Below are 8766 nucleotides of genomic sequence, written 5' to 3' on the forward strand. Positions count from 1 at the left end.
TTTGAGTGTTCTAGTTTTCTTTCATTAAGGTGCTTGAGACTACATATGAAAAAATCGACAAGTACAAGCATATAGTTTCCCCTTGCCTGGCTTGACTCAAGAGGGGCGGGTTGGACAGGTACTCCTTTAGTTGCCCAAGTGCCTCGTCGCATTCACTGTTACAAGAGTAGGTCTTTTGTTAATACTTGGTAGAAGGGAAAACACCAATATGTTGACATGGACACGAACCTATTGAGAGCTGTTATCCTGTCGGTCAATCTCCTTACTTCGTTGAGGCTCCCAGGCACCTTCATGTCGATTATCACTTTATCATTTTGGGCTTGGCCTCGATTCCCCTTTTTGAGATCATAAAGCCCAAGAATTTGTCTGAATCCACTCTAAAAGCACACTTTGTCAATTTGAGCTTCATCTTGTACTGCCACAAAACAACGAAAGCCTTGTGTAAGTCTACTACGTGGTATTCGTGCACCCTACTCTTAATAAGCAATTCGTCCACATAGGCATCCATGTTGCTCCCAATTTGGTCTTTGAACATATGGTTTATCAACCTTTGGTACATGGCACTAGTGTTTTTCAACTCAAAATGCATCACTTGGTAGCAATACAACCCTATCCGTTATGAACGAGGTATTCTCTTGGTTCTCTGGGCTCATCCAGATTTGGTTGTAGTTGGAGTAAGCGTCCATAAAGCTTAACATTCCATGACCCGCCTCGGCATCGACTATCAGGTCAATGGCGAATAAAGGGAAGTTGTCCTTTGGGCACACTTTTTTTAAATTAGTGAGGTCGACGCATCCTCAATTTGTCGTTTGACTTCTTCTCGAAGACCACATTGGAGAGCCACTCCAGGTAATGGACTTCCTTGATGAACTCTGCAGCCAAGAGGCATTCGACTTCCTCTGTTATTGTTGTGTATTTCTTCGTTTTGAAGCTCCTTCGCTTCTGGCAAAGCTTCATGACCTCTAGGCAAACACAGGGGTGGTGCTGGATGATTGCATCAATACCAGGCTTGTGCTCTATTAGGAGTCACTTTAGTCAACACCTAACTTCGGTCCCCATTCTTGTTCCTATTCTTGTTGTTGCCTCGGGGCGATCTGAATCCATGTTTATGGGCTCCAAGGGCTTATAAACTCCTCCATGCTTCAATTTTTGCTCGTCTCATGCCTCAACCCCATGCTCGATAAGTTCGGGAGGTGGTGTGGTGGCATCTCTCCAATGCTTGATCTCATCGTCGTCTCTGCTACGTGCACATCCCTTCTTCCATCCTTAAGTTCTTGCACGTAACACTTGTGTGCTATGCATGCTCGCCACAGACTTTGCTGACTCCTACTTCTATTGGGAACTTCATCTTTAAGTAGTAGGTGGAGGTGACGACTTTCAAGTTGTTCAAAGTTGATCACCCTATAATTGCATTGTAGGAGAAATGGGTCTTAACCACTACAAAGTCTGCCATGGTGGTGATTGTGCATGGCTCTATTCCCACGGATATCGGTAGCACAATAACATCTACTAGCTGAACTATATTGCAAACTCGTGTATCTCCTTGTTTTGTAAAACCTTGTGGGACTTGCACATATACTTCTTCATCTAGCTCTCTATTAAGGAAACCATTATTTACATCAAGTTGATGTAAATGCTAGTTGCGAGCAGCTACCAAAGGTAGGAGACACTGAATAGTGACAATTTTTGCAACAAGGAAGAATGTATTAGAGTAACTAATACTTTATTATTGTGTAGCTTTGCAATGTTCTAAAGTCTCATTTGTATTAAATTTACATTTGTACTCCCACTTACTACCAATTGATTTCTTACCTGATGGTAAATCAATTAGAGCCCAGATTTTATTTTCTTTAGGAGCATTTATTAAGCAACCATTACTTCTTTATAGTATGTGTATTTGATACCTTGGTTAAAGGCTTTAAGTTCATAATGGGAAGAAATAGACAAGTAAAAGCACGATGAGCAGTAGACAATTTTGAATAAGATAGAGTAAAAGAGATCAGATATAATGTACCTGCAGTGTGTGAACCATCTCCTATGGAATCAGATGGATTGGAGAAATCAATAAAGGTAATCTTGCAAGCATTAAGGTTGTCTTCTATTTTAAGAGACCTCTTTGAGTGGGAAGAGGAGTATCATTAGATGTGATGGGAATAGAATGAAGATTATTTTCTTTTGTAATGGGAGAAGGAATGACTAGAAATGGATCTAAAATAGAAGTAGATGGTAAGGAGGATTGAAAAGGAAAAGAGTCCTCATGAAAAATAACATCTTTGGAGTTGAAAATAGATTTGGTAGAAAGAAGGGCTAGTTTGGGTAACGAGATATTTTCAGATATTTTCAAATCTTCTCATAATTTCTTTCCCAAACGTCACTAAAACACAAAATGCTTTTCAATTTCAAGTCTTTAACATTTTCATCTAACAATTACCTAACCATTATCCAAACACAAAATCCAATATAACTTTCCCAAACTTTCGAATAAAATACAAAAAATAATACAACTTGTTTCAAATTTCAAAACAAAGATAATATTTAAATAAATTTTAACTTTATAATATTTTAATTTAAAATTTTGCTCTCATTTTCCAAAACTCAATAAAGTATCTTAACTTAAACTATTTCATAACTATTCATAGAATTCTAAAATATTCTAAATGTTCGAACGAGCCCTAAGTAATTTATAGCCTTTAATTTCGGGAAGATAACCAAGGAAGACACAAGGTAGAACTTTTGCATCAAATTTAGAACGATGGGCAGCAAGTATAGATGCATAATAGAGACATCCAAAAACCTCAAAATGATTATAAGAAATTAATTTTCAGATAACATTTAAAATGGGGATTTGTTAGACAATAACAATGTAGGTAATCTATTCATAATATAAACTAAGGTAAGAATACAATTAGACCAAAAAGAAGATGAATGTTTGATTGCAATGTGAGGACTCTAGTGACATTTAGAATGTGTTGATGCTTACATTCAACAACACTAGTTTGTTGAGGTGTGTATACACATCTTTTATGGTATATAACACGTCTATTATTGTAGAATTTATCATATTGAATTTGTTGCCATTATCAGATTATATAACTTTGATTTTGGAATCAGATATGTTTATAAAAGCTGGAAAAATGATGTCATGTAATGTCTACTATGGAAAGAAAATAATGAAAACCTTGATAAGATGGGGTGGGAAATGGACCCCATATGCCACAATAAATGAGATCAAACACACAAGTAGATTTTGCTATATATACTAACTAGCTGGAAAGGAAAGCCTCTTTTGTTTAGCAAGAGGATAGATAGTAAAATGATTATTATTTGAGATTTTGCTTGTAACACTTGTCGGTGGTATGACCTTCTTTCCATAGTGTGTGCAAATACACTTATATTTACCACGAGCATCACAACAGGTTCTAGAATATTAGTCATGAGAGTGATAGATCGTTGCCTTTTTCTCTAAGAACAAGAGGGAAGATGTTGTTTATGTTTGGCAGAAGATCCAGCCACCAACACTAGCATATGTCTCGTTAAAACCTTATAGAAACTGCAAGACATGCAATTTGCAAAACTGCACAAGTGCATTTCGGCGTTGGACAAAAAGTTACGACCTCATCTTAATAGCTTTTCAACCGAGTGATATAAGAAATACTGAAATCATGATCTTGAACCATTCTTGAAATATCTTTCTTCAATTGAAGGACCATTGGCACGTGAAAATCTTTCTTTGAGATCTTTCCACGTTGCTTAAGCCAAATCAATGTATATAACGTTGGATGCAATCTCCTTGGACAATGGATTAATTATTCAAGATAGCATCATAATGTTGCAACAAATCCAATAAACATATAGAGGATCGTTCTCGGTAGGTTGAGGTAAACTTCCATCGACAATCGACGCCATAGTCATCGATCGAATTCGAGTGTGGAAATTCTCACGAATGAGTGGTTGTGAAACAAGAAGAACACCAAGACTATCACCTTAATGTAACAGGGTTGTATAGGATTATCAATTATGTTCACATTTGCCACACTGTTAGCAGAGCGGATCAAGGCTTTCTCTGTTAGCAGGGTTTTCCGTGACATTCTCTCCTTGTTTTCTCTTTCAATCTTCCTAAAAAAGATTTTAAGATCTCAATCAAACTTGACCTAGGTTCTTGGTGGCAGCAGCCTAGTTTGATATTTAATCAAGGCTTTCTCTTTAATTTTGAGCCATTGATTTTGGGCTACTTCTTACGTTTGAAGATGAGTAATATTATTTGCAAGTTTGATATTTAACATATTAATTAATATAAAATTCATTGTATTAATAAAAAATATTAAAATGCCAATACTTGTTTATCTAAGCTAGTGTGGTAGGCTTTTATATCAACAATATATATAGTGTGTTCCCTAAGAGTTATAAAAGAATTATTAAATACAATGAGATTTATATATAAAGTATTAATTATAATTCCTTCTAAAATTAGTCCATCAAAATCCATGATAAAATTCTAATGTTCTTATAATCGAAATCCGTGCACAATTGCATATGGTTGGTGATTGGTGAAGCTACTCACTCTGCCTGTCCGTCACATATCTTGTCATGTTTGTCTACAATTTTGCCTGTTTTGCTAATGGATCAACTACTGTCACTAAGATAAAATCTGAACTCAGATAAATTAATCTTTTTAAAAGAGTGAGATTTATTATTAAAAATTTATTTATTTTTATATAAATCTTGTGTTTTATTCGCTTTTTCTAAAAAGAATTGTAGTACTTGTGTACTCCACCGCTATAAATATCATTTCTTATTTTTTATTATTAATTTTACCTTGCTAGCTCAATCACTGAGGGAGAGTCTGGCTCACATATATATGTGGGAGAGTTAAAAATATAAACAAATAATTAAATTTATTTTTTTCCATCAGCTTAAACTTTTAAAACAAGTGATGATTTCACAAATATAATATATGATATTCCCATTTACCATTATGGGTTTGTTTATAAAATTATGGTGGTAAAATGGTAAGGATTTTAGTATCAATTAGGAGCCTCCAAAGTAAAAAATGGTGTATAGATCATGATTATATTTATTTGTGATTTCAATTTTTGCATGCCAAATTAAAACACCATTCATCCTCTATTCAAGGGTGATTGGTGGGCCTGCCAGTGTTGGCAACCCTGGCAGTTGAACCAAGACAGTTGGAAGGTGGATGAAGGAAAGGAAAGAGAAGAAGAAAAGAGGAAACCAGATCCCACCATGCCCAGCTCCATGCAGCTGTCTTCGTTGCTGCAGTAGTGGTTTTTTTCCATAGCAGCCGTTACCTTTGTATGTTCTATATATGTTGGGTTCGTGTCTTGTTAGATCTAGTTCAACTCGTATTATAAGCACTTTACCACTCTCTCATACTAAAATTTAGATTTGCAAAAATTTCAAAGCTCGTTCCTGTGGCATACTCATGTTGGGGAAATCAACACAGCGGAAGGGATAAAAGCGGTAATAAAAGAGTATACTCTACGCACTCAGTAACACCAAGAATTTAACGTGGTTCGGCAACTGCCTACATCCACAGAAAAGAACTTCACTATTAAATAGTGGTACATAAGAAAATATTACAGAGGAGGAGGATCACACTCTACTCAACTCAACTCTCTTCTTTTCTCTCAGAGCTCTCTAGGCTCTCTCTCTTTTCTCTTCTTGGGTGTGTGAAGCTATCACATGAAGCTTCAATTTATAGATGCATTGCTTCACGTATGAATGCATTTATTTGCATTCAATGGACAGTTGAGCGCTGGATGTTGCGCGCTGGAGGTTGAGCAGCAAGCAGCTATTGTTGACTGCTTGCTTGGGTAGGGATTTCAACAATTCTCCCCCTCCATGCCCATTTACCTAGATGCTCTCCATCCCAGCTATGTTTCTGCATAGCTCAAGCTTCTCACTTGTAACCACCTTTGTTAGCATGTCCGCTGGATTCTCTTTCGTATGGATCTTCACAAGCTTCAATGGCTGTTGTTCCATCGCTTCGCATATCCAATGATAGCGGATATCAATATGCTTGGTGCGGGAGTGGTACATTGAATTCTTGCTCAAATCTAGAGCACTTTGACTATCACAATGTACTGTGTAGTCTTCTTGACTAATCCCTAGTTCTTGGAGAAAATGCTTCATCCACAACATTTCTTTCCTAGCTTTTACAGCTCCTCCTGCAAAAGTGAAGAGAAATCCTGAAGTAGATTTCCTACTATCCAGATCTCCTGCCATATCTGAATCTGTATAGCCTTCCAAAACTGGTTTAGCTCCCCCAAAACACAAGCACATCTTCGATGTACCTTTTAGGTACCTGAGAATCCACTTGACTGCTTCCCAATGATCCTTTCCTGGATTTGAAAGGAATTTGCTCACCATGCCTACAGCATGAGCAATATCTGGTCTGATACAAACCATTGTATACATCAGGCTTCCTACTGCTGAAGAGTAGGGAATTACTTCCATTTTTTCAATCTCTTTCTTTAAAGAAGGACACGAGCTCTTACTCAACTTGAAGTGGTTAGCAAGTGGAGTATTGACTGGCTTAGCATCTCCCATGTTGAAACGTCTGATGACCCGTTCAACATATTTTTGTTGTGATAGCCACACCCTTTTGACATTCCTATCACGAACAATCTTCATGCCCAAAAGTTGTTGTGTTGGGCCTAAGTCCTTCATGTCAAAGGACTTGGATAGTTCCTTCTTTAGTTTGTTAATATTAGACCTATCCTCACCAACGATTAACATATCATCAACATAAAGAATGAGTATGACAAACTTGTCATCCTGGAACCTTCGAACATAGACACACTGATCTGCAACAAGTCTCTTGTAACAATGACTCATCATGAATGAGTCGAACTTCTTGTACCATTGCATCGGCGCTTGCTTGAGGCCATAGAGACTCTTCTTTAGCTTGCAGACTAAGTGATCTTTCCCTGGAGCTTCAATTCTGGTTGCTCCATATAGATTTCCTCCTCCAAATCTCCATGGAGAAAGGCTGTCTTCACATCCATCTGTTCGAGTTCAAAATTCAAGCTGGCTACTAATCCAAGTATGACTAGGATTGACATCATTTTAACCGCCGGGGAAAATATCTCGTCAAAGTCGATTCCCATCTTCTGTTGGAATCCTTTGACAACCAATCTGGCCTTGTGCTTTATCAGCTTTCCTTGGCCATCTTTCTTCAGCTTGAACACCCATTTGCTCTTTAGGGCTTTCTTTCCTTCAGGAAGTTTCACCAACTCATAGGTCTGATTTTTCTGCAAAGAACTCATCTCTTCTTGCATTGCCTGCACCCATAGGCTTCTATCAGCATGAGTTTGAACTTCCTGGAAGCTCTCCGGCTCCCCCTCATTAATAAGCAGAATATAGTCTGATTCCGGATATCTCATCGACGGAATCAGTAGGCGGCCTCTTGCTGATCTTCTTGGTTGAGTTTCATCAACCAAAGGAGGTTCATCACCATCTAACCCTTGTGGTGGTACACCAGCTGCTGGTGGAGAGGGTTCTTGCTCCCCCTACTCGACACCCTGAGCTTCTTTTTCTGCTTCTGGATCTCGATCCTACATATCCTCATTATCTGTGGTGAACTGTAATGGTGCAGGATGTGTATAGGAACTAAGCTCTACTAACATCAAGGAAGCTTCAGTTCCTATATGCTGATTTTCATGGAACACAACATCCCTACTTCTGACAATTCTCTTTGTCATTGGATCCCATAATTTGTATCCGAATTCTTCATCTCCATATCCAACAAAGATACATGGAGTTGACCTGACATCGAGCTTCTGTCTCAGCTCCTTGGATACGTGTGCAAAGGCTTTGCACCCAAACACTCTCAGGTGAGAGTAAGAGACATCTTTTCCAGACCAAACCTTCTCAAGAACTTCAAATTCCAGTAGTGCGGAAGGTGATCTGTTGATCAGGTAACAGGCAGCACGAACAGCTTCACCCCAGAATGGCTTTGGTAACTTAGCCATACTGAGCATGCATCTTGTTCTTTCAATGATGGTTCGATTCATTCTTTCGGCTACACCATTGTGCTGAGGGGTATATGGGATCGTCTTCTCATGGCGAATACCACAATCAGCGCAGTATGCAGCAAACCTTTTGGAAACATATTCTCCTCCATTGTCCGTTCGCAGGCACTTCAACTTCTTTCCCATCTCTCTTTCCACTAGGGTGTAGAAATTCTTGAAGTGTCGAAGACCTGATCCTTTGACTTCAAAACATATACCCAGACCTTTCGTGAAATATCATCAATGAATGTCACGAAATATCTGTTACCTCTCAATGACTCTTCTTCCATGGGACCACATACATCAGAGTGTACCAGACTCAACAACTCTGATCTTCTCTTCGTAGAGGAATTGAACGAGACTCTGCGTTGTTTGCCAAACAAATAGTACTCACAAGGGTTTAACGCTATTCCTTTGACAACCTTGATGAGTGCCTTCTTCGCAAGCATATCCAACCCTTTCTCACCCATGTGTCTGAGTCTCTTGTGCCACAGACTCGATGATGCCTCGTCTTCCGTTGCATTGAGGCTATCAGTATCAATCTTCACATGGGTCTTGTACAATGTACCGCAATATGTCCTCGGGCGACAACCATGGCACCTTGTGACAGCTTCTAAGTGCCATTGCTAAAGTAGCTGTCATAGCCCTGTCGATCAAGGACTGTTCCTGAAATCAGGTTGAGCCGAAGGTCAGGAATGTGTCGAACATCTTTCAACACCATGGTACAACCAAC

Source organism: Juglans microcarpa x Juglans regia, chromosome 4S (genome assembly GCF_004785595.1).
Source record: "Juglans microcarpa x Juglans regia isolate MS1-56 chromosome 4S, Jm3101_v1.0, whole genome shotgun sequence".
Classification (NCBI taxonomy): Eukaryota; Viridiplantae; Streptophyta; class Magnoliopsida; order Fagales; family Juglandaceae; genus Juglans; species Juglans microcarpa x Juglans regia.